The sequence below is a fragment of the Podarcis liolepis genome (assembly GCF_965112155.1).
Source record: "Podarcis liolepis genome assembly, chromosome: 1".
Taxonomy (NCBI): Eukaryota; Metazoa; Chordata; class Lepidosauria; order Squamata; family Lacertidae; genus Podarcis; species Podarcis liolepis.
This window is the reverse complement of record NC_139554.1, coordinates 123,213,589-123,240,495: the sequence shown is the minus strand read 5'-3', so window position 1 is coordinate 123,240,495 and position 26,907 is coordinate 123,213,589. Positions and strand designations below refer to the sequence as shown.

At 46.1% G+C, this 26,907-nt stretch overlaps 1 long non-coding RNA gene across 1 annotated transcript in view; it reads left to right on the top strand.

Annotated features, from left to right (window-relative positions):
• Positions 1–26,907, top strand: part of LOC310691329 — a 98,565-nt gene that overhangs the window by 17,878 nt on the left and 53,780 nt on the right. The gene's annotated exons all lie outside the window — the stretch shown is intronic.

Genomic DNA, 26,907 nt, shown 5'->3' with positions numbered 1-26,907 from the left:
CCGTCCAGGGGTCCTTTACCTTTACCTTTTACCTGCACATGAAATGAAGACTTCCACACCCTCTCTTGGACGCATACAACAATGTTTAAATGAGACTTGAAAGGTTTCCAATTTTTCGCAATCAATAGCCTTGCGGCTACTGTTGCATATAAATATAATGTCTTGTCTTCTTCCTTTAGACTTCCTGGTACTATTCCCAATAGAAAACCTTCTGATGTTTTCCTAAATGAATATCTGAATATCTCTCTTGGACGCATACAACAATGTTTAAATGAGAATTGAAACGTAGTGTGGCAGAGGGGTGGACAGGGACAAGACAGCCTTGTTCTGTTTTAACCCGATCATGTGTACATAGCCTGATTGAAAGAATTGTATTCCTGTTTTACAGGACTGAGACATAACTTGTCTCATCAATAACCACCTACTGGCCAAGACGGAATCCTTCACACTCTTTCCAACATTCAGGTGTGAATGTGATTGCTAACACAACCATAATAACATACTCTCTTGACACTCAAGAGAGAGGTATCTTTGCGGGTGGTGGCGGGGTGTGTGTGTGTGTGTGACAGCACTAAAGGGGAGGGAGGAAAATCTCAAAACAACCCCAGTGGGGACTGAGTGTGCCTAGTGGCCATTGAGTGCTTCGTGACTGTGTGGAAGAGGAAATGAAGAACCAGGTCGGAAGGGAAAAGGAACAGGATATTTGGAAGACATTGTTGGCAGCTGGATGGAACAGGAATGCTCCACTGTAAGATTCCACTGCAGTTCCCACAGGGGAATCAGCTACATTTGCAAAGATAAAGCGCTTTATATGAGTTAAAACCCTGTGACACCAGATGGCGCTGTGGAGTCCCTTCTTTCGCCAATGGGATTTCCCTGCATGAAGTTTACAACGCGTTTAACTGAACTGCTTTTTTGTTGTTGATGTGTCTAGATCTCGCCTTGGGTAAACTAAAGTCCCGTTTGCTGCGTGACAGACCCTCTGCAGCAGCTAAGGCTATGAGTTAGAAAGCCCACCCTTCTAATCTCAGCCATCAATACATTTGTTTGGGCTGCGTACAGACCCTATGTTCAGGGGTGCCAACTTGAACAGAATAGTGGTGGGGCCCAGATAAGCCCCACCCTGCATAATCGATCACGTGGCATGGGGCACACATACCATTTGAATGGCAATGCGTCCATCAACTTTTGGGGCCCCTAACCCTCTCAAATATTTTATTGGGGGGCAAAGTCCCCTCAGCCCCTAGGAGTGGGCTCCTATGCCCATTTAAAGCACATTTAAAGCAAACATGACTCTCCCTCAAATAATTCTGGGAACTGTAGTTTAAAGGTGCTGTGAATTGCAACTCGGGGGGGGCACTATAGTTCCCAGAATTATTTGAGGGAAAGTCATGTGCTTTGAATGCAGTGAAGATCAGAGAGACTTTACTCCTGTAAATGCTTGTAGGTATCAATGGAAAATTATGGAGAACTATTTTGAATATGCTGATGCACAGAACTGACTAAAGAATGATTTCTTTTTTCATTTTTGACAGCAGTTTTGTACCACCTTCTACTATTTCTCTCTGAAATCTTGACACTTTATAATGAAATCCTTTCTTTTTATAATTTTTAAAAGTTTCATTTAGTTGGAAATTTTGTAACCAGTCTATTACCATCTCTCTTACTTCTTCAAATTCTTTGAATTTTAATTTGTTGTCAATTTCTGTTAACAGCTCTCTATATGTCTACCAATTTATCCTCATATTTACTTTTTTCAAAGATACTGCTTCTAATGCGGAAAGTCACCATGGTGTTTTCTGCTTTAATAAATCTTAATTTTTCTCCCAACCCCCCCCCAAACCCCCCAATGATCTCTTTTATTTTTATTTTCATTTCTGACTGGCGTTTCTTTGATTGATTCATGGTCTTGTCCTTTACATGTATGTTGTGTTGTTGTTGTTGTTGTTGTTTTATCGGTGTGTTTTATACATTCTGCAAAATCTAATAAACAAATTTTTAAAAAACCGGTACAGGCCTGGGTTTCATATGGGAACCATGATTTCTCAGCCCCAGCACTCAAGCTGCAACGTGGGGGACAATAATACTGATCGCACAAGGCTGGGGTAAGGCTTTCCAAAGCGAAGGATGCAAAGCACTCCGAAAGCTCTGGAGCAATGTGTAAAAGCTAATGTTTATTATTATTGTAAACATTAGGCCAACTGCTACCTTAAGTACAGTTGTGGGCCCACACCAGCCAGCCTTTGCTTGAGTAAGTACTGAATTAAGGCATTCATAGCTCCTGCAAATAATATATACATTATACATAGGCAGCCCTATCAGGCAAAAGTAGCACAGCACACAGATGTGACTTAGAGGGAGGCCAGATGGTGAGGCAACTTGTGAGAATGTGGTTGCGCAGTTCCCAATGCGGCTGAGGCAGATCTCAACATCTGGGGAAAGTAACTTAAATGAAATATGCACAAACACACTGAGCCAGACACTAATGATAAGCCATGGGGTTCTCGCACAAAAATAAATAAGGGGATGGACATACCAGGGAAATGTTGACCCTTTCGAAATGTTCTGAAAAGCCCCCCTTTCTTGAATCTATTTGTGGTGCATCACCGCGGGTGATGATGGTGGCATAGCGGAGCTCACATTCCTCCTTGCCAGTCATTTAAAAAAAGACATACAGTGGTGCCCCGCAAGACGAATGCCTCGCAAGACGGAAAACTCGCTAGACGAAAGAGTTTTCCGTTTTGGAGGTGCTTCGCAAAACGAATCTCCTATGGGCTTTCTTCGCAAGACGAAAATGTCTTGCGAGTTCCTGCGGTTTTTCCCCTCTTCCCCCCCCTTTTCTAAGCCACTAAGCCGCTTATCAGCTGATCCGATAAGCCAATAAGCCACTAAAAGCTGCTAATAGCGCTAATAGCGCTAATCCGCTAATCCGGCAATGGGCTTGCTTCGCAAGACGAAAAAACCGCTAGACGAAGAGAATCACAGAATGGATTCTTTTCGTCTTGCGAGGCACCACTGTACAGTGGTACCTCAGGTTACATACGCTTCAGGTTACATACGCTTCAGGTTACAGACTCTGCTAACCCAGAAATAGAGCTTCATGTTAAGAACTTTGCTTCAGGATGAGAACAGAAATCGTGCTCCAGCGGCATGGCAGCAGCGGGAGGCCCCATTAGCTGAAGTGGTGCTTCAGGTTAAGAACAGTTTCAGGTTAAGAACGGACCTCCAGAACGAATTAAGTATTTAACCCGAGGTACCACTGTATAACGGCATGCCATGCAGTTGAAAGGTCCCCTCCCCGTTGCACACTAGTTGCACCATCACCTCCAGAGGGAACACGGTTTTGAAGGGCACAATGGGGTGGCCGATTCTGATTTTAGCAAATCTGAATGAGGCAATTGGAAAACATATTGCTCACTTTATCTATCCCTTTCTTCTCCGTTTCACTGGATCTAGGTGAGGCAGTGAAGCTCCCTGAACCAAAAATCTGAATGTAGTGATATGATATGATGATGATGATCTTAATGCCCCAGCCACTTTGGGCGGCTCCCAACAGAATATTAAAAATGCAATTAAAGCATAGACTTCCCTATACAGGGCTGAGGGACGCGGGTGCCACAGAGCCTAGGACTTGCCGATCAGAAGGTCGGTGGTTCGAATCCCCGTGACGGGGTGAGCTCCCGTTGCTCGGTCCCTGCTCCTGCCAACCTAGCAGTTCGAAAGCATGTCAAAGTGCAAGTAGATAAATAGGTACTGCTCCAGCGGGAAGGTAAATGGTGTTTCTGTGCGCTGCTCTGGTTTGCCAGAAGTGGCTTAGTCATGCTGGCCACATGACCCGGAAGCTGTACGCCGGCTCCCTCAGCCAATAAAGCGAGATGAGCACTGCAACCCCAGAGTCGGTCACGACTGGACCTAACGGTCAGGGGTCCCTTTACCTTTTATACAGGGCTGGCCTTCAGATGTCTTCTGAATGTCAAATAGTTGTTTATTTCCTTGTCATCTGACGGGAGGGGGGCATTCGACAGGGTAGACACCACTACTGAGAAGGCCCTTTGCGTGGTTCCCTGGACCTCCACTTCTTGCAATGAGGGAACTGCCAGAAGGCCCTCGGACCTGGACCTCAGTGTCTGAATTGAATGATGGGGGTAGAGATGCTCCTTCAAGTACACAGAGCTGAGGTTGTTAAGGGCTTTAAAGGTGAATGAAAGACCATTCATATCAGGGCAAGATGGAGAATGTTTGGGTTGGTGGTCCACCACCCAGAGAGGCAATGGGTATGCCTCCCAGCTGAGGGTCACATCCTGTCTCCCAAATTATCTGTTGGTACCACAGACTGAGAATGCTCTCGATGCAATCTGTTCACCAAAGTGGTGCCTGTAACCAAGCGTACCTTTTATTGGTGCGGCGGCTGCAGTTCTTCCTGAAAAATAAGGACCATGTTTCCTGCATCTCCAGATAACTTCTGGAGATACCCTGAAATTTCAGCTGGGGATAATACAGGTGCATTTGGCTGTTGAGTGTATGCAACCTTGCCTCCACCTAAAGTGTAAAAAGGGGACGCGGGTGGCGCTGTGGTCTAAAGCACTGAGCCTCTTGGGCTTGCCGATCAGAAGGTTGGCGGTTCGAATCCCCGCAATGGGGTGAGCTCCCGTTGCTCTGTCCTAGCTCCTGCCAACCTAGCAGTTCTAAAGCACGCCAAAAAGTGCAAGCAGATAAATAGGTACCACTCCAGCGGGAAGGTAAACAGCGTTTCCATGCACTGCTCTGGTTTCGGTGTTACGTTGCGCCAGAAGCAGCTTAGTCATGCTGGCCACATGACCCGGAAAAACTGTCTGCGGACAAATGCCAGCTCCCTCAGCCTGTAAAGCGAGATCAGCGCCGCAACCCCAGAGTCATCTGCAACTGTCAGGGGTCCTTTGTTGTTGTTTAGTCGTGTCTGACTCTTCGTGACCCCATGGACCAGAGCACGCCAGGCACTCCTGTCTTCCACTGCCTCCCGCAGTTTAGTCAAACTCATGCTGGTAGCTTCGAGAACACTGTCCAACCATCTCGTCCTCTGTCGTCCCCTTCTCCTTGTGCCCTCCATCTTTTCCAACATCAGGGTCTTTTCCAGGGAGTCTTCTCTTCTCATGAGGTGGCCAAAGTATTGGAGTCTCAGCTTCAGGATCTGTCCTTCCAGTGAGCACTCAGGGCTGATTTCCTTCAGAATGGATAGGTTTGATCTTCTTGCAGTCCATGGGACTCTCAAGAGTCTCCTCCAGCACCATAATTCAAAAGCATCAATTCTTCGGCCATCAGCCTTCTTTATGGTCCAGCTCTCACTTCCATACATTCCATACAAAGGTCCTTTACCTTTTTAAAGTGTAAAAAGACCCTGGTTCAGAATTGTAGCATTTGTAGTATTCTCCCAGGAGGTGGATTCACTCATCCTTGTGCCTGGGAAGCCCCCAGTCTCCAGGTATCAATAGGTGTTCCGCTTTAAGCAACCCCAAAAATATTTTAAGAGGAGAATCATAGAATCATAGAATCATAGAATCATAGAGTTGGAAGAGACCACAAGGGCCATCGAGTCCAACCCCCTGCCAAGCAGGAAACACCATCAGAGCACTCCTGACATATGGTTGTCAAGCCTCTGCTTAAAGACCTCCAAAGTAGGGGACTCCACCACACTCCTTGGCAGCAAATTCCACTGTCGAACAGCTCTTACTGTCAGGAAGTTCTTCCTAATGTTTAGGTGGAATCTTCTTTCTTGTAGTTTGGATCCATTGCTCCGTGTCCGCTTCTCTGGAGCAGCAGAAAACAACCTTTCTCCCTCCTCTATGTGACATCCTTTGATATATTTGAACATGGCTATCATATCACCCCTTAACCTCCTCTTCTCCAGGCTAAACATGCCCAGCTCCCTTAGCCGTTCCTCATAAGGCATCGTTTCCAGGCCTTTGACCATTTTGGTTGCCCTCCTCTGGACACGTTCCAGTTTGTCAGTGTCCTTCTTGAATTGTGGTGCCCAGAACTGGACACAGTACTCCAGGTGTGGTCTGACCAGAGCAGAATACAGTGGCACGATTACTTCCCTTGATCTAGATGCTATACTCCTATTGATGCAGCCCAGAATTGCATTGGCTTTTTTAGCTGCCGCGTCACACTGTTGGCTCATGTCAAGTTTGTGGTCAACCAAGACTCCTAGATCCTTTTCACATGTACTGCTCTCAAGCCAGGTGTCACCCATCTTGTATTTGTGCCTCTCATTTTTTTTGCCCAAGTGCAATACTTTACATTTCTCCCTGTTAAAATTCATCTTGTTTGTTTTTGCCCAGTTCTCTAATCTGTCAAGGTCGTTTTGAAGTGTGATCCTGTCCTCTAGGGTGTTAGCCACCCCTCCCAGTTTGGTGTCATCTGCAAATTTGATCAGGATGCCCTTGAGTCCATCATCCAAGTCGTTGATAAAGATGTTGAATAAGACTGGGCCCAAGACAGAACCCTGTGGCACCCCACTAGTCACTCTTCTCCAGGATGAAGAGGAACCATTGATGAGCACCCTTTGGGTTCGGTCAGTCAGCCAGTTACAAATCCACTGAGTGGTAGCATAGTCAAGACCGCATTTTACCAGCTTCTTTACAAGAATATCATGGGGCACCTTGTCAAATGCCTTGCTGAAATCAAGGTAGGCTACATCCACTGCATTCCCTTCATCTACCAGGCTTGTAATTCTGTCAAAAAACGAGATCAGGTTAGTCTGACATGACTTATTTTTCAGAAATCCATGCTGACTATTGGTGATCACAGCATTCCTTTCTAGGTGCTCACAGACTGTTTGCTTAATGATCTGTTCCAGAATCTTCCCTGCTATTGATGTCAGACTGACTGGGCGGTAATTATTTGGGTCCTCTCTTTTCCCCTTTTTGAAAATAGGGACAACATTTGCCCTCCTCCAGTCTGCCGGGACTTCGCCTGTTCTCCAGGAATTCTCAAAGATGACTGCCAGTGGTTCTGAGATCACATCTGCCAGTTCTTTTAATACTCTTGGATGCAGTTCATCTGGCCCTGGAGACTTGAATACATCTAAACTAGCCAAATATTCTTGTACTATCTCCTTAGTTATTCTGGGCTGTGTTTCCTTTGCTGAATCATTTGCTCCAAATTCTTCAGGTCGGGCATTGTTTTCTTTATCGGAGAAGACTGAGGCAAAGAAGGCATTGAGGAGTTCAGCCCTTTCTGTGTCCCCTGTTTGCATTTCACCATCTTCTCCTCTGAGTGACCCCACTGTTTCTTTGTTCTTCCTTTTGCTACGAACATACCCATAAAAGCCTTTTTTGTTGCTTTTAACCTCTCTAGCAAGCCTGAGTTCATTCTGTGCTTTAGCTTTTCTGACTTTGTGTCTACACGTGCTGGCTATTTGTTTGAATTCCTCTTTGGTGGTTTCCCCCCTTTTCCATTTTTTGTACACATCCTTTTTTAATCTTAATTCATTTAAAAGTTCTTTAGATAGCCACCCTGGCTTCTTTAGGCATCTTCCATGTTTCCGTCTCATTGGTATTGCCTGACGTTGTGCTTTTACTATCTCCCTCTTAACAAACTCCCAGCCATCATGAACTCCCTTTCCTTTTAGTATTGCTGTCCATGGGATCTCACCCAGCACTTCCCTAAGTTTTATGAAGTCGGCTTTCTTAAAGTCAAGAAATTGAGTCCTAGTATGCTTGGCTGCTCCTTTCCGCTGTATAGTAAACTTCAGAAGAGCATGATCACTCGCGCCTAATGATCCTTCCACTTCTACCCCACTAACCAGGTCATCAACATTGGTTAGGACCAGATCTAAAATGGCTGTTCCTCTTGTTGCTTCTCCCACTTTCTGGACAATGAAGTTGTCTGCAAGGCCAGTGAGGAATCTGTTTGACCTTATGCTCTTGGCTGAGTTTGACGTCCAACAAATATCCGGGTAATTGAAGTCCCCCATTACTACTATCTCCCTTCCTTTTGCATGCTTGGCCATCTGTTCCAGGAAGGCATCATCTATGTCCTCCGTTTGGCTTGGGGATCTATAGTAAACTCCCACAATGAGGTCTCTGTTATTCTTCTCTCCCTTAATTTTGACCCAAATGCTCTCACTTTGGCTTTGAGGTTCTAAATCTTGGATCTCTTCACAGGTATACACATCCCTGACATATAACGCCACTCCTCCTCCTTTCTTGTCTGGTCTGTTTCTCTGAAATAGATTGTATCCCCCCATTATTACATTCCAATCGTGGGACTTATCCCACCAGGTTTCAGTGATGCCTATTATGTCATATTTAGTTTGCTGTACCAAGAGCTCAAGCTCATCTTGTTTATTTCCCATGCTTTGCGCATTAGTGTACAGACATTGAAGTCCATTAATTATTCCCCTGTGTCTCTTATTTAAGGATTTTTTCCTCCCACCACTAGGTCCGTGTGCTGCTTGCTCCATTTGGTCTATGACATTTGGATGATCATCTTCATTAATTGATAGACTCCTACCTTCAGGAGCACTGTCTCCCTCCCCCACATTAGTCAGTTTAAAGCCCTCCTGATGAGATTTCTGAGATTTTTGGCAAAAACATTTCTCCCAACCGTTGTGAGGTGCAGCCCATCACTTGCCAGAAGTCCATCTTCAAGAAACTGCAGTCCGTGATCTAAGAATCCAAACCGTTCCTGTTTACACCATTTGCGAAGCCAGCTGTTCACTTCCACTATTTTCCCCTCTCTCCCTGGGCCACGTCGTTCAACTGGGAGGACAGACGAGATGACAATTTGTGCATTTAGTTGCTTCAATTTCCTGCCGAGAGCCTCATAGTCTCTTTTGATCTTCTGGAGGCTATTGCTTGCAGTGTCATTGGTTCCCACATGAACCAAGAGGAAGGGGTATTTGTCAGTGGGTTTTATGATTCCTTGCAGTCGTTCAGTTACATCTTGGATCTTAGCCCCGGGGAGACAGCACACTTCCCGAGACATCTTGTCAGGCCCACAGATCACTGCTTCTGTTCCCCTCAGTAGGGAATCCCCTATCACCACTACACGCCTCCTCTTGGGTTTGGTCGGGGTTTTTCCATGAGCTGTCCGTTCCAAGGTCGCCTCTTCAACTGTCAAAGGCATACAGATCCGATACTCTTTCATGAGCATATTCCTTCACATTAAATGCAAATCAGCAATTTAGGAGAAACGTAATCACAGTGCACCCCAACTGCAGCAACAACAAAAAGGGGGGGAATCTTTTTTTATATCTTTTTGAAAAAGAGAGACAGAAGGGTAGAGTGGAAACTAGGTGTTCAAAGAGACTCTTATGCTGAAAGATCCTGGCTGCTGATTAAGTGTCTGTAATGTAGAGGCATCACAAGCCCTGAATGGAGACAAAAAGGACTCTGGCACCTTGAATAGCCTCACTAAGCTCCCTTCTTTTAAGCTTAACAGTAGAAATATGCAGGTCCCTTTGTGTTGTGTAAAGACTTGTAGACAGAGGAAAATAGAGCTGATGCTCAAAGGAGAAAGCTTATGGATTTTGTCAGAGTTAATCTTGGTGGAAGGAATGGGAGATTACCTGGCGGGGGAGGGGGACAGGATGTGCTGGAAACTTTGCTAGCCAGCCACAGTTGAGCAAAGGAATGGGCAGCTTTTATTAGTTTTAGAATTCATGGCAAGGCAAACCCTGCAGCAATAATAATAATAATAATAATAATAATAATAATAATATATTTATTTATACCCTGCCCATCTGGCTGGGTTTCCCCAGCTACTCTGGGCAGCTCCCAACAGAATATTAAAAACACAATCAAACATCAAACATTAAAAAGTTCCCAATACAGGGCTGCCTTCAGATGTCTTCTAAAAGTTAGATAGTTGTTTATTTCCTTGACATTTGATGGGAAGGCGTTCCACACGGAGGGCGCCACCACCCAGAAGGCCTTCTGCCAGGTTCCATGTAACCTCACTTCTCACAGGGAGGGAACCACCAGAAGGCCCTCGGAGCTGGACCTCAGTATTAAGGGGTATGAAGCTTGTGCCTTCAGGTAGAAGAAGAAGAGGAGGAGGAGGAGTTTGGATTTGATATCCCACTTTATCACTACTCGAAGGAGTCTCAAAGCGGCTAACATTCTCCTTTCCCTTCCTCCCTCACAACAAACACTCTGTGAGGTGAGTAGGGCTGAGAGACTTCAGAGAAGTGTGACTAGCCCAAGGTCACCCAGCAGCTGCATGTGGAGGAGCGGAGACGCAAACCCGGTTCCCCAGATTATGAGTCTACCGCTCTTAACCACTCCACCACACTGGGTCTCACACTGGTAGGAGATCGCTGTGAAACTGCTATGTTGGGAAATGCGTATTTGGGATTTAGATGCGCACACCTTTAGTCCTTGCCACATGTATTTGTTTATAAACCTATTTGTATACTGCAGTTTCATAAAAATAGCAACCCCCCTAAGCTATAATAGAAATGCCACACAAAACTGCCAAACAGATTGCCAGTTGACTATTACGGAAAATGTTTATTTCTTAATTGTCTGCGTAAGCCTGGTGGGAAAGAAGTTCCCAGTGGATGTCTGAAAGTTAGCACAGAGGGCACCAGCTGAGAATTCAACAAGGGTGGAGCAACAACTCTGAAGGCTGGGTTTGGGGTTTATGGTAAGGTTACCAAATTTTTTTCAGTGAATCTGTGGACCCTTATTGTTCGCTACATACATGTGAATGCTGAGAAAGCTGTAAATCTGGGGACTGTCCCTGAAACGGGGACGTCTGGTAACCTTAAAGGTAAAAGGTAAAGGTACCCTTGCCCGTACGGGCCAGTCTTGCCAGACTCTAGGGTTGTGCGCTCATCTCACTCTATAGGCCGGGAGCCAGCGCTGTCCGCAGACACTTCCGGGTCACGTGGCCAGCGTGACAAGCTGCATCTGGTGAGCCAGCGCAGCACACGGAACGCCGTTTACCTTCCCGCTGGTAAGCGGTCCCTATTTATCTACTTGTACCCGGGGGTGCTTTCGAACTGCTAGGTTGGCAGGCGCTGGGACCGAACGACGGGAGCGCACCCCGCCGCGGGGATTCGAACCGCCGACCATGCGATCGGCAAGTCCTAGGCGCTGAGGTTTTACCCACAGCGCCACCCGCGTCCCTGGTAACCTTAATTGATGGCAAATGAACATCACCAACTGGGCAGGGCAAGGGGACAACCAGTGACATTCCTGCAGATGTTCTTGTTGGTTGAGCTGGGATATAAGGGTTCAGGCAGCCCCATAAGGTATGCTTGATCTAAGAAGTTGTAAATTGATACAAAGACTTTGAACTTGGCAGAGCAGCCAGTGCAGTTGTTTTTTTAAATAAATAAATAAATAAATAAATAAATAAATAAATAAATAATGTCACATGTTCTGCTGAATACATGCAGCCTGATGAATTTTTTTTGAAAAACTCAAAATGCTTACTCCCTGTCTTGTGACATTTCAGTTGATCCTGAGCTGTGGATTGCTGGAATTCTTCTAATGCTGCAAGGCTATTTGCAGTACTGTTTGTATTCTTCTTGAAGGGCGTGTGGGGTGTGGTGGTCACTGATGTATGGCCAAAAAGGAGGGCAAAATAGAACACACAGATTTGTACAAAGTGTGCATAAGCTAGTTTATAGATATAGATGCCAGTTTAGAAGTAATCAGTACGTTTAGTTGTTGTGCATCTCATAGCTACAATTCCCAGCACCTTTAACAAAAGACAATTCCCAGGATTCGGGGGGTGGGCGGGCCATGGTGTACATGTAGCTGAAGTTCCACTGATTTCTTTGTTGTTTAGTAGTTTAGTCGTGTCCGACTCTTCGTGACCCCATGGACCAGAGCACGCCAGGCACTCCTGTCTTCCGCTGCCTCCCACAGTTTGGTCAAACTCATGCTGGTAGCTTCGAGAACACTGTCCAACCATCTTGTCCTCTGTCGTCCCCTTCTCCTTGTGCCCTCCATCTTTCCCAACATCAGGGTCTTTTCCAGGGAGTCTTCTCTTCTCATGAGGTGGCCAAAGTATTGGAGCCTCAGCTTCAGGATCTGTCCTTCCAGTGAGCACTCAGGGCTGATTTCCTTCAGAATGGATAGGTTTGATCTTCTTGCAGTCCATGGGACTCTCAAGAGTCTCCTCCAGCACCATAATTCAAATTCAATACCCACAGATTTCGGTGCCAGAGCCATGTATTCTGCAGGGCACCCACTGCCCCGGACACCCACGGTTCCCGGGCGAAGCTGGCACTCCTGTCCTTGCCATTGTCCTTCCTTAGGGCCTTGAAGGTGAAATTTGCAAGGGAAAGAAAAATGGAATTTAGACTTGGATCTCCACAGTGTAAAGGCTATTTCAGAAGTAATCATATCTGCAAAATGAAGATACCATGTTTCTGGCACATAGAAACTATAAAGGAGAAGCCTGTTCAAGGGGTATGGAAGAGCATTTGAGCATGTGAGGCCCCATCTGCAGTCAGAAGGTTTGCCATTCAAGATATTTTTTAATTGAGAGCTACTTAACAGTAGGTCTTTTGTTAAGACATCATGGTGGTTCTAGTTGCTGTGTCAACAGAGGAGAATAGCAGTGAAAATTTTGTTTTCTTATGACAGTTGTGTGGGACCTCTTAGACCATTATTGTTTCCTGTTTCATCTGGATTGGAGGCCAAATTAATAAAGAATACTAGGGGGAAGGGTGCTATTGTTTTGTTTGTTGTTATGTTATGCATATTTGTTATGTATATTTGAGTTGAATAGGTTCCAAAATGTAGCAGTCTGATTGGTCCTAGAACAATAGGATTCAGAATGTAGCAGTCTGATTGGTCCTAGAACAATAGGATTCAGAATGCAGCAGTCTGATTGGTCCTAGAACAATAGGATTCAGAATGCAGCAGTCTGATTGGTCCTAGAACAATAGGATCCAGAATGCAGCAGTCTGATTGGTCCTGGAACAATAGGATCCAGAATGCAGCAGTCTGATTGGTCCTGGAACAATAGGATCCAGAATGCAGCAGTCTGATTGGTCCACAGGAACCACCCAATCCAGCTCCAGGTGTAAGTGAATCCGCAACCTGATTGGGCTACAGGAGAATCCCGGAATTAGCCAATCACGTGGGGCCCATTGTGTAAATAATGTATACAAAGCAGATATTCTGGGGGAACTTCCATTCCTCCTCCAAACTCTAGGGGTTGGGGGTGCCGGTAAGATGTATAGCTTCCTTGTACTCCAAATATCTCAGAGTTGATCAAAAACTGAGAATATATGTTTTGTCAAGAGCACAAGGGTTTGAAATGGGCTCACGACTATATGTCACTCCTCAGATGAAGGAAATTAAAGGCTGAGCAAAAGAAATAGAAAAGCTAGCTGCTTTTCTGTTCTGAGTTTTACTGGGTTGCCTGCGGGAGTTTGTAATCTTGGAGCTTTTGATTGTTGGTGCTGAAAAAGAGATTGATTGCAGGGACTGGCTTTAAGACAAAGACCGAAAACTACATTTCTGAATTCGAAATGCAGGGGAGATGGATAGACAATGAAGGAGGGTAATCACACAGAGCTTTTTTTTTTACTGTTTTTAAGTACTGGGAACTAAGAAGTGGAAATGCTTCACTGAGACCTAATCCCAAACGACTGCTGGAAGCATTGTCTAGAACTGGATGAAAGGCTCCATGATAAATGTTGATGCTTTTTCAGGAAGATGACACAGCAGGTGTAACTTGACTCTCTGCTGTTCTGAGTGTGCAGATCTTCCGATTATTACATAAAACTGCATAGTGCTCTGATTCCTTAGCCGCATAATAGTGGCTTGATCCACTCTCGGGTCAAACAAAAGCCTTTTGCATGGGTGAAGATGGAGGCAATGTCCTCCTCCATTAGTAACATAATATCTTAGGCTGAACTGCACTGTAGTTCTTTAACATACTGAACCTTAGAGCCAGTGTGGTGTAGTGGTTAAGAGCGATAGTCTCGTAATCTGGGGAACCGGGTTCGCGTCTCTGCTCCTCCACATGCAGCTGCTGGGTGACCTTGGGCTAGTCACACTTCTTTGAAGTCTCTCAGCCCCACTCACCTCACAGAGTGTTTGTTGTGGGGGAGGAAGGGAAAGGAGAATGTTAGCCACTTTAAGACTCCTTCGGGTAGTGATAAAACGGGATATCAAATCCAAAATCTTCTCTTCTTCTCACATTATTATTATTATTTACTTCAAGCAAAATCAAAATTTGCATTTAAAATGCCTTATGCAACACCGCACCCCATGAAATAAAAATTTGGGTTTATGTAGGTGGTTATTCATCTGAGTGAGCAAAGAATATGTTCAAATGTAGCCAGAGTAGTGAGGTCCTCACTTTGATGTAATGTCTCCTAACCTCCTTGCAGAATGAAGTTTCATTAAAAAGCCAGTGTCATCTAATCCCTCTGCAAACAAATCAGGAGAAATATTCACTTTATAGGTTATTTGGAAACATCCTTACTTCTGTGGTAAGTCCATCTCCCCAAGGACCCCTGGCTTTAGGAAGAAGCATCTATAGAGCTGGGGACGCGGGTGGCGCTGTGGGTTAAACCACAGAGCCTAGGACTTGCCGATCAGAAGGTCGGCGGTTTGAATCCCCGCGACGGGGTGAGCTCCCATTGCTTGGTCCCTGCTCCTGCCAACCTAGCAGTTCGAAAGCATGTCAAAGTGCAAGCAGATAAATAGGTACAACTCTGGCAGGAAAGTAAACGGCGTTTCCGTGCGCTGCTCTGGTTCGCCAGAAGTGGCTTAGTCATGCTGGCCACATGACCTGGAAGCTGTACGCCGGCTCCCTTGGCCAATAAAGCAAGATGAGCGCCGCAACCCCAGAGTTGGTCACGACTGGACCTAATGGTCAGGGGTCCCTTTACTATCCATAGAGCATGACTCTATAATTTGAACTCTAGCACCTCTGAGCCAGTCACGTCCAACTCCCTAGAGACAGCGATCTACTCCCAGTATAAAACAACTGGCAGTGATCTACCCATTGAGCTTTTCTTAGCGGAGACAAAACCTTTGAGCTTTTTTCAAGGGAGGACAAAGTTGTTCAGCTTTTTTTTGGGGGGGGGGAGAGTCACGAAGCACTAAAAAAGCCATCGATGATAACAAGCGAACACAGCAAAACAGGCAAGCTTTGTATCAGAAATGGCCGCCCATTTTGCAGACTGAACGAGGACGGCGGGTGGCAGAGGCTTCCAACACAATTCTTTTTACAGCCAGCAATCAAAAGGGAGCCCGCGATCTCTGAGATCGACCACAATCATTTGGGGATCAAACTGTCAATCGCGACTGACCTGTTGGACATCACTGCTCCAGGCTTTGAAATCAGGCACTGATTCACCCAAAGGACATGATGTAAGGTTTGTTGTGAAACACCTTATCAATTGCTCCTGCTTTGTCTGCAAGGCTCCTTTGCACTTCACGGTGAATCTGACAACGGCAACTTAACAAAGGTATGGCTATTCCCGACCCTTACTGCTTCTGATCATGTTTCCTCCTTGCTCAAAATACCTCAGAATAAGAATTGTGCAGTTGGAAGGGACCCGAAGGATTAGAGAAATAATGAAAGACAGAGAGGGAAAAGTGTTGTTACTATGACCCTCTCATTTGTTTGGACTTTTCCCTGCCCCCAGCATTACATATACAGTGGAACCTCAAGTTACAAACGCCTCAGGTTACAAACGCTTCAGGTTACAAACTCTGCTAACCTGGAAGAGTTACCTTGAGTTGAGAACTTTGCCCCAGGATGAGAACGGAAATTGTGTGCTGGCGGTGCAGCGGCAGCAAGAGGCCCCATTAGCGAAAGCATGCCTCTAGTTAAGAACAGTTTCAGGTTAAGAACGGACCTCTGGAACGAATTAAGTTCGTAACTAGAGGTACCACTGTATATATATTTATGAATCTACGTATTTAAGCATTCCTTCGTGACCACCTTTTCCGAACTGCCTCACTCCAAAGCAAATTGCACACCACATGGATCTAGGTGCTAACAACTACTAATCAAGCTGCTAAGCGAAATCCTTCATTCATCACAGCCGCTACTGTGTAATTTAGTAACTGGTCTGCACATGCCATTGGCTGGGTTTGGAGGTGTAACTCCTCATTTACATAATATGCTCTGAAGGGAAGACAAGAAACTGCTGCTCAGCAGGACTCGCAACATTTCTTAATTACCCTTGGAAGCTTATTTTGTGTGTGTATGTATATATTTACTAAGATACAGTCCATTTTTAACCCACAGTTTCCCCAAAGGCTCAGGGCAAGAAGCAACACTGAAAAAGAAGAAGATCTCAACATACACAGAAGAGCTAGCTGTGTAAAAATAACAAATATTACCGGAGCACTTTAAAAAGCAAGCCCACATTGATTGTGGCATGAATCGCAGAAGGCTGGACCTTACTACATCAGATGCAACCCTCCCTTTTCTGCATAAAATGGGCATCAATCCAAGGTTGCCATCTGTTCGGAATTTCCCGGAAGTCAAACGGAATCCGTTCTGGAAGTCTGTTCAACTTCCAAAATGTTCAGAAACCAAGGCACAGCTTCCGATTGGCTGCAGGAAGCTCCTGCAGCCAATCGGAAGCTGCAGAAGCCGCGTCGGACGTTCGGGTTCCAAAGAACGTTCAGAAACCAGAACACTCACTTCCGGGTTTTGCGCCGTTCGGGAGCCAAAACATTCGACTCGCAAGGCATTTGGGATCCAAGGTATATGGCAGTCGTAAGCAGTGTCTCTCATGACTAAAATGGCCGCTGTTTCTTTAATGTGAATAAAGCCGGGTCAGTATGACTCAGCAGCCTTCACTGGGTTGTATATATAGAATGAGAAATGTTAGTTTGTTGCTGAGGTTGAGTTGGGTTGATTGGTTGGTGTGTGTTGATGTGTATAGTGTGTCAGTCGCTTTTTGCACAAAGACTTTTAAGAATAAAACTCTGCAAGGATATTCTCGTGGACTCTTTTGTGCCGACAAGGGTCTGAGGACCAGGCTGAGGAGACAAAGGGAGGTCAGAACCCTTTCCTCTTTTTTTTTTTTTTTTTGCTTTTTACAAAAAATGTCCAACTGCAGCCCAAGTTGAGCTGTGCTGGTCCTGAAGGTTAACCGTGAGGCGAGGTCTGAGTCCAGTCCGAGGTTGAGGGTGCGGTATGGAGGCAGACCGTCAAAACTGAAGCGGGGTCCAAGGCAGGGAGTCGGGTGAAGTCAGGAACTCTGGCAGAAGAGCAGGACAGGGTGCAGGCAGGAACAGGCTACCAACAATGTTGCTCCCGCAACTTGGGACTGGGGCTGGCTGGCTTTTATCTGCCCCGAGGCATAGGGCAGCCCCGGTCCACCGGTGACTCGCCTCTCCTGGCCTGGAGGCGAGCACTCCTCCTGCAGGACCTTAGTTCCCTCCGCCTCTCTGCCCTGAGCCTCTGCAGCTCAGGAGAGGCTGGAGGGTTACCGAACCCAGAGGCAACCTCACTTTCCCCTGACGGGGCTGAGAGTGGAGCACCTCTAGGCAATGGGTCCTCCATCACCTCAGGAGCCAGAGCAGACTCAGCTGGTGCCTGCACCTGAGGATCCAGCACAGGTGAGGACCCTTCAGGCTCATGCCCCAGCCCCGGCTCAGCTGGTTCTGGAGGCGGGGACTCCTGTGCAGGCTGGGATTCCTCAGGTTCAGCCTCCAAGTCCGAATCCCAGGCCATCACTTGAGCACACAGCAATTATGTAAAAAATTGTGCCTTTACATATAAATAAGCAGTTTGTTAAGGGTGCTGGGAATTGTAGCTCTGCAAGGGGTAGACTACAGTTTCCAGGTTCTTTAGGAGAAGTCATGTGCTCTCAATGTATGGCATGTACACAACCTTGGAAATAATTACTGTATCCGAGTTTGGTCCATGCTCAATCTGCTCCCCAGGTGTGTCTGTTGATGGGCAACTTCAAGACCTGCTCCTACTGTCCCTTCTTATATCTTGAAACTGGACTCAGACCAGACAGCCACCCACACCAGCAGAGGACCCTTCAAAGAGAGGACTGTCCTCTGTAAAGTCGGACACAGGGTCAACCTGAGTGAAAGTGACCTTTGATAGGCAAAAAGCATTTGTGAATAGGCTGTGAGGAGGTAAGCCGCTCTGCTTTTTAAACTGGGTCCTACCCCTATTTCTCGATGTAATTCTGGCAGTTCCGTGCTGAAAGGACATAGATCTGCTGCAGTAACTTCTACTTTGGCTTTTACTCTTGTCCTAATGCAGGTACAGGAAACTGTAGCTCTTCCTATCAACCCCAACTAACACATTCAGGGATGTTGACAGAGTGCAGAGTGTTTGAGGACCGGGATATTCGCAGGAAAACCAAAATGCTTGTTTGCAAAGCTATGGCACTACCAACCTTACTGTATGCTTGTGAAACGTGGACCACTTATAAACGCCATCTCCAACTCCTCGAAAGATTCCATCAACGGTGTCTCCAAAAACTTTTACACGTCATCTGGGAAGACAAGGCAAACTAATGCCAGTGTACTGGAAGAAGCAAAGATCACCAGTTTTCGAAGCGATGATTCTTCAACATCAACTTCGTTGGACTGGTCATGTTGTGCGGATGCCTGATTATCGTCTTCAAAAGCAACTACTCTATTCTGAAATGGAAAGCGTAATGCTGGTGGTCAAAAAAAGATGTTCAAAGACTCTCTCAAGGCAAATCTTAAAAAAAAAGTAGTATAAACACCAACAACTGAGAAACACTGGCCTGCAAATTGGAGAACAACCTTCACCAAAGGTGTCATGGGTTTTGAAGATGCTCAAACTCAGGACGAAAGGGAGAAACACGCTAAGAGGAAGACACGCTTGGCAAACTCTCATCATGATCAACTCCCGGCCGGAAACCTATGTCCTCACTGTGGAAGGACGTGTGGATCCAGAATTGGCCTCCACAGTCACTTACGAGCTCACTTTTAAAACCGTGTTTATGGAAGACAATCTTACTTGGCTACGAGTGATCGCCAAAGGAGGAGGAGGAGGAGGAGGAGAAGAAGAAGAAGAAGAAGAAGAAGAAGAAGAAGACAGGGAACTGTAGCCCTTCCCATCAATTCCAACTGGCACGTTCAAGGATGATGACAGATGTAGCCCAGCAACTTCTGGAGGCAGTGGAGACTGGTCTACTTGGGTGGAAGGGGCACTGTCTCACCAAGCTCAGCCTGTCTTAGTCAGCCCCTACCTACTTGCCTTCTCATGTACAACCAGTAAGGAATGCCTCTAGTTGCCACTGGTTCTGGCTCCACTCACTGCTAGTCTTTCTGCCTTCTGCCATACCAGTCCTAATGGGCACAAGCCACCACTGCTCCCCATCCTTGCCCTAAAGGGACCGTTCTGTTTTCAAGTCGGTATCATCACATGGATTTAGAAATCTTGCCTTCTCCTGCAAAATGTGTGTATCACTTTTGTGTTCAGCCAGCATTTGTTCCAACTTGTTTGCTGCATATGAGAGCCTTTTCAACATGGTTTGTTCATGTGCATTACAAAGAATTTATGCACTTATCTATTTCATATTCCTCTTTCGTTGTCCCCCTAGAGCATCTACCAAGACTCTTATCTCCCAGAGAGCAAACTTTGTTAGAATGGAGGCAGGTGTTAGGAATTATGGTAGCTGAGCTTGACCTACCCAGTAAATCATTTTGGATGTGTGCCCCAGGGGCAGGGACACACTGTAGGGGAGTAAAACACACACACACACAGGCACGCACACCACTCTTGCATTATGTTATATGAGGCCAGGGGAATGAATCAACAGGATCACACAGCAGGGACCTTGCATAGATCAGTAGGACAAGCCCTACAACCAAATCAAAGGCGGCAAAAGCGAATTTTATGCACCGAGTTTGGCAGTTTGCTTGAGGCTTTCTTAACGGCAAACTCTACGGGAGATGGAAACCCCTTGGAGTTTGACCTTGTATTTTGTCAGCAACTGTTCCAAAAGCACTAGCACAGCGTTTCTGGAAAAGCAACGCATTTGTTGCATCGGGGAGGAAAAAGAACAGCAAGCAATTATTTCAGACTCTCCCTCTTGCTTTGGAGTTCTTCAACTTTTTTTTTTAAACTCACCCTCAAGTGGATTATTCATATAACCTGGAATAATATTTTGAAGGCATCTGTGACTGGTGTGAGGGTCTCAGGGTTAGGTTTTCACACCTCGGCGCACACGAATCCTGCAGCTCAATCCCCATTAATACTAATAGAAGCTGCTCAGCAACTGAGCTCCAGAGTTTTACTTCCCGGGATGACCTTGCTGGTAAAATGAAACAGTCAAATGAATATGTATATAGATTGGGGCTAACAAAAATCCATGCCGTTGATCATCTTGAAAAGTTCTTCCTACCTTCCTACCATCAACCTATATGGAGACCCTGGAGACAGATGCTTTTAATATTGTTTCGGCAGCTCCATGTAGTTGTCTTATCATCTTAGCTTCTAATCTGCGCCAGTGCAGAGTTGACATAGTCTATTGTTCCCCCACCTTCCTAACTTACTTACAGCTGGTATGATTCTCATTATTTTTCATTTATTTATAAGGCACCAGAAGGAAGTTCTATTTGATAGGAACATATATCGGTTTTATTTTCAGAGTGGCTGTCCTGACTCCAACATCAGATACTAGTGTCTTAAAGGTAAAGGTAAAGGGACCCCTGACTGTTAGGTCCAGTCGTGGACGACTCTGGGGTTGCGGCGCTCATCTTGCTTTACTGGCTGAGGGAGCCGGTGTACAGCTTCCGGGTCATGTGGCCAGCATGACTAAGCCGCCTTTGGCGAACCAGAGCAGCGCACAAAAACGCTGTTTACCTTCCTGCCAGAGCGGTACCTATTTATCTACTTGCACTTTGACGTGCTTTCGAACTGCTAGGTTGGAAGGAGCAGGGACTGAGCAACGGGAGCTCACCCCGTCGCGGGGATTTGAACCACCAACCTTCTGATCGGCAAGCCCTAGGCTTTGTGGTTTAGACCACAGCACCATCTTACAAGGTGGCTATCTCTCCTAAATTACAAAGGATGGTTCTTGATTTCGAGGGCTGTTTTCTGTTTGAAAACCTCTGTTTGAAGGGCTCTCTGGTCTAAGTTCCATTTAAAGATTAAGACTCTGCGCTTTAAACCCCTCTGGAGTTTCCCCCACAAAAACCTGCTCTTTACTGTTGAATAAATGTTTTCCATATTTTCACATATAACTCCTTTGCCCTTTGTCCCCTGATTACCCATAGTTCTGGTGTTCATTTCTCTAAAATGGCAAATTGCCAAACTTCCTGGTCTCACTGTTCATTGTTTTAGTTCTAAAGTGTCATCCAGTTCTGAGCTACAGCTGCTCATGCAGACAAAAGTAAATGACTCAACTTACATTTTATGTAAACTCCCCTAGAAACATATTTAACAACACCAGTATTGGATATATCCATTGACCAGTATATCACGGATGACTGGGGTTGTGGCGCTCATCTCGCTTTACTGGCTGAGAGAGCTGGCATACAGCTTCCGGGTCATGTGGCCAGCATGACTAAGCCTTCTGATCGGCAAGTCCTACGCTCTGTGGTTTAACCCACAGCGCCACCCGTGTCCCTGGTGCTCTGCTGGCATAGCAGCTTCCAAAACATTTGTATCTGAAGGCAACCCCGCCACATGTGGATGTATGTACCAACCATACCACACATTTGGGTTTGCCAAGGATAACTTCCTTGGTGTCAATATAGGCAGCACTGAATGGGATGCACCCAAAGTGGCAACTCAGAAGATGGTGGCTTTCTATGCTTCTAGGGTCTATGGGGTTGCTCTGCCTAAGCCCCGAACCCCAAATCCTGGACCTGAGGCTGCTAGGAATGATAGTTTAGTGAAAGTCCTGGGGATTTTCTCTCCTTTCTTTCACAGGGGTCAATTGTAACTATATTAGTCAATGTAGGTATAAGAGGTTTGCCTGGATAGCTCAGTGCTGATAATGCCAAGGTTGCAGGTTTGATCCCTGTATGGGACAGCTGCATATTTCTGTCTTGCAGGGAGTTTGGACTAGATGATCCTCAGGGTCCCTTCCAACTCTGCGGTTCTGTGATTCTAGTATGATTCTAACTGGTATCCTTTGGGCTCCCCTTTCATATCCCCCCCCCCGGCATTGGGCAGGTGGATCTCACTGCTGTCAGGTAAGCCCACTAGAGCCTGGCAGCAGCATCATGGGAAGAGGGTGGCTGAAGATGGAGATGGGAATTCTATCCAAATGGTGCAACAAGACTTTTATATATCTGAAGGAGCGTCTCCACCCCCATCGTTCAACCTGGACACTGAGGTCCAGCACCGAGGGCCTTCTGGCGGTTCCCTCACTGCGAGAAGCCAAGTTACAGGGAACCAGGCAGAGGGCCTTCTCGGTAGTGGCGCCCTCCCTGTGGAACGCCCTCCCACCAGATGTCAAAGAGAACAACAACTACCAGGCTTTTAGAAGACATCTGAAGGCAGCCCTGTTTCGGGAAGCTTTTAATGTTTGATGTATTATAGTATTTTAATATTCTTTTGGAAGCCGCCCAGAGTGGCTGGGGAAGCCCAGCCAGATGGGCGGGGTATAAATAAATTATTATTATTATTATTATTATTATTATTATTATTATTATTATTATTATTATTATTATTATTGCTAGCTGTGTGTTGGGGATGCCATTGTCCCAGCTCTTGTGCCACTTATTTCCAGGTAAGAGTGCAAAGGATTTCAGCCTATGTCATCCGATGGAATTCCTGGCAAGATCATGAATGAAAACTGTGAAGTCTCTAAAGATGTTTTGTGGTAGTTTTAATGATTTTTTTTTTTTAAAGGGAAGAAAAGCTCTCAGATTAAGGTATTGTGTGGCTTTCCATTTTGAGGAGGACATCACAACATTCTTCACATCAGATTAAGTCTCCTTTTTCATGTCCTTGGAAATGGACTTCATTCACACAGCCAGGGCTGGAGACTTTGAAGCAAGCAGCGCTTGACAGCCTAGACTCTTCCCGGCGAATGGAGCTATAACTGTTCTGGCATATCGGTTTGCTATCTTTATTGCAAGCTGGCAGATGCTTTTCGAGCATTCGAAATGTAAATAAAAGATGGCAAGGGGCAACTGGATATGAAATAAAGAAGAGCAACACCTACAGAGCAAAAGCATTTGGTAAGCTCTCTGAATAACACAGTTGGCTCACTTGATAAATCTTTTAGCAACTTCTGATTTCACAACAGTCCATGCGCTAAAGAGCAAAAATGGAAAAGAGTAAGTTTAACTCCTGGTTTTCTTTTTCTTTTGTGAAGGTTGTTGTTGAAGATGCACCAGATATATTTATTCCACACCAAGGAATGAAAACATAAGACACATCCGCTAGATGGATATTCAGGGCTACAACTTTATCAAATTCTTTTAACCAAGCCGCAATGCATTCCTGCAGTTAAATTGCTCGTTCCACTAGTAGACTCATGCCAGTAGTAAGCCCAGTGCATTCTGGTAGTTAAAAAGGCTCAATGCTCCTTGCCCTTTCAGGGCTCATCAGTTCACATGCAGCTGCTGCTGAAATGAGAGCTATAGAAACAATTTTATTTCATAGCTGAACGAGATATCAGGAGTCATCTATTTCAGCTGAATGTGGGAATGTGTAGTTAGAAAGTACCTGACAGATGGTGACCATCCAAACTCATCTTAAATGCCTCCAGCATCTACGGATGCCTAGCCTGGCTCAAGGCAATGGAGCCCTAGTTATATAGTTATTTGCGCTTCGCTGTCCACTCACTGTAAAACAGCCTTTCCCCAACCCGATGCCCTCCAGCCCGTCTGGCGGAGGCTGATGGCGGAAGCAACTGGATGGCAGAAGCACTGGGTTGCAGGAGGTTGCCCTATATGATGTGTGAATGGAGGCTTTGACAGTGTCACTAGCAATCCCCATCACCAGCTAGCAAGCCTTAGAGTTAGTGAGGCAATGAAGCTGTAGGGTATCTCCTGTCTCAAATTATCTCAGTTTGACAGCCCATAAAAGGTTGGTTGAAATCGGGGGGAAATCCTGTGCAGTTCTGTTGGAGTCTGAGGCCTATGCTGAAAGTGATGAATACCACACACACATTCTTAATACGGTCCAAAGACCCACAAAAGCAGTTTCGAAGCAAAATACAGCAGGAATACAAGAGAAAATTCCAAGACAGTCATTATGTTTTTACCAGGAGCATGTTGATTCCTAATTCTTATTACCTCCAAGAGAATTTTTTGCCACAGCTAGGTTAATATCATTTGTCTGATCTTCGAGAAGATAGAGGGTTTCAGAATTTCCAGGTAAATTTGCCATTAAGGGTTCAACTAATTGACCTCTGGCCCACAGTGTAGTAGGATACGCTTCATACAATCAACAGCCTGAGAACTTAGCAAAGTCTATTCTGATAAGGTATGCTGATCAGTTTGCTGTTGAGAACTTCAGATGGAAATACATTTAATCTGGTTTTGGTAAACAATAGGCGATAGTTCAGTACCCAACTATAATCAATGAATACCAGAGCTTCTTTCAAGTCCAGGTGAGGGCAGTGCAAGTCAGAACCCTGGACAGCTCCCAGCGGGCTCTGCTCACTTGGAAATATGTTGACTCAGCAAAGGCTTAAAGCTAGGGTTGGGACAGATTGAAAGAAGGTGGGACAACCCACTTGTCAGCCATATGATGGCAGGTAGGCTGCCCTGCTGACCTATCAGAGTTGACCCACAAAGTGGTTGTGGTGGAGGAAGGCATTTGCTTCATTGGTGCGTTCCCCACAGGAAGTGCACTGCTGAAGCAGCACCCCGCAGGATTGAATTCTCTGCTCCCCAACTGATGAACAGAGGGCTCCATCCTGCTCCCAGCAGGGGTCTGCTTCACCAGGGCAATCCCTGCTGGTGAGGATGGGACTGATGGACGGGGATGTGCAGAATTCCATCCTGCTGGGTGCTGCTTTGCCAGTGCATTCCCTGCCCCGACCCATCAGCTGACCTCACTGAGTGTTGGTTTGGGGGGAAATGGCTTATGGATCAAGAGTGGCCTGAAGGCCAGAGGTTTCCCATCCCCGACTTGGAGCAATCTGTTCTTAAAAAGGCTGGCGCTATCCCACTCCACAACTCATGAGACCTATTTGCAGTGTCAAGAGGGCCTGTTGCCTATTCTGCAGACATGTGATCTTGCATGGTGAGGGTGAAGCAGGAGAGGCCTCACATTCCAAGGAGGAGTCAAGAGCCACAATCTTGGGTTCCCCCACCCTGAGTGAAGTGACTGGTGTATCATATGGAACAGCGCCCCCTTCAGGACCTAGAGGCAGGAGACATGGCAAAACGCTTCCTTCGCAAGTCCAGTACTTCAGGATACGCAAGCATTGTATTCTACTTCTCTCCATTAAACCAGGGGTCAGCAAACCTTTTCATCAGGGGGCCGGTCCACTGTCCCTCAGACCTTGTGGGAGGCCGGACTATACTTTGAAAAATATAAATACCCTGCAAGCCAGTCGCACAGCTGCCTCCGGACCTGGAGGAGGAATGCAATCTGCACACGCTCAGGAGCGCATCTCGGCGTCGCCCACTCACCGGCGTTGTTGACAAGCAGCAGCTGCTCCATCAGCCCGTCCCCGTGGAGCTTCCAGGTGGCGTGCACCACACGCTGCAGCTGTTTTTTTTTTTTAAATATATTTATTAATTTTCCAACAAATTAAACACAACACTACAAAAAACCAAAAAAAATACAATACAGTACAGTACAAAAAACACTACAAAACACTAACACATACAACTAACAAAACAAAACAAAAACCATTTAAAACACAGTCCAATTTCAATATCTTATCTTTCTTTCACTTATTTCCACGACCTCCTCACACCTCCCTTTTTGTATTCCATTTCTATTAATTGTTTCAGCAATTCCTTTCCATCTTCCTCTGTTTTCTATCCTATAATTATCTTAACACATTCTAACCTTATTTTTCCCTTTAATACTCTATGAATCTATTTATACTTAATTCCTTATAACATTTCTACTAAAGCCATATAACTTCATTCCAACATTTTTCTAACATTCATTAATTTTACAGTATTTCTGTAAGTAGTCTTTAAACTTTTTCCAGTCTTCTTCCACCGATTCTTCTCCCTGGTCTCGGATTCTGCCAGTCACTTCCGCCATTTCCATATACCTCGCAAGACGTATATGGTACCTCGCAAGACGAATGCCTCGCAAGACGAAAAACGCGCAAGACGAAAGAGTTTTCCGTTTTTTGAGTCGTTCCGCAAGACGAATTTCCCTATGGGCTTGCTTCGCAAGACGAAACGTCTTGCGAGTTCTTGCGAGTTTGTTTCCTTTTTCTTAAAGCCGCTAAGCCGTTAAGCCGCTAATAGCCGTGCTTCGCAAGACGAAAAAACCGCAAGACGAAGAGACTCGCGGAACGGATTAATTTCGTCTTGCGAGGCACCACTGTAGTCCATCAACTTCACCTGCCATTCTTGCAGCTGTTGTCCGACACCAGGTCAGTGGGCAGGCAACACATGCAGAGTGCCGGGCAGGCGGTGTGCAGCTCACCCTCCAGCTGTTTGAGCATGGCCACTGAGCGTGCCACCAGCAGCAGTGCTGAGCTGGGTACCAGGTGCGGGGCCAGCAGGCGTGCCAAGCCCATGGCACGGCCCAGATCCGCCGCCCGCCCGCCAGCTTCTCTGTCCTTGGCCGTGCCAGGTTTACCACAGCGGGTGGCCGGCAAGGCTTCAGATTGGCTGCAGGAACTTCCTGCAGCCAATCCTAAGCCGCACCAGTATTGCCGTCTGCTCAGAAGCTGTGCCAGCATCATGGAAGTCAGTCCCCACACAGCGAGGCGTCCGCAGTGCGCAGGGACTAACCAGGGCCCGCGGGCTGGATTTACGAGTCTGGGGGGCCGCATTCAGCCCCTGGGCCTTAGTTTGCTGACCCCTGCATTAAACCCATTCCTGG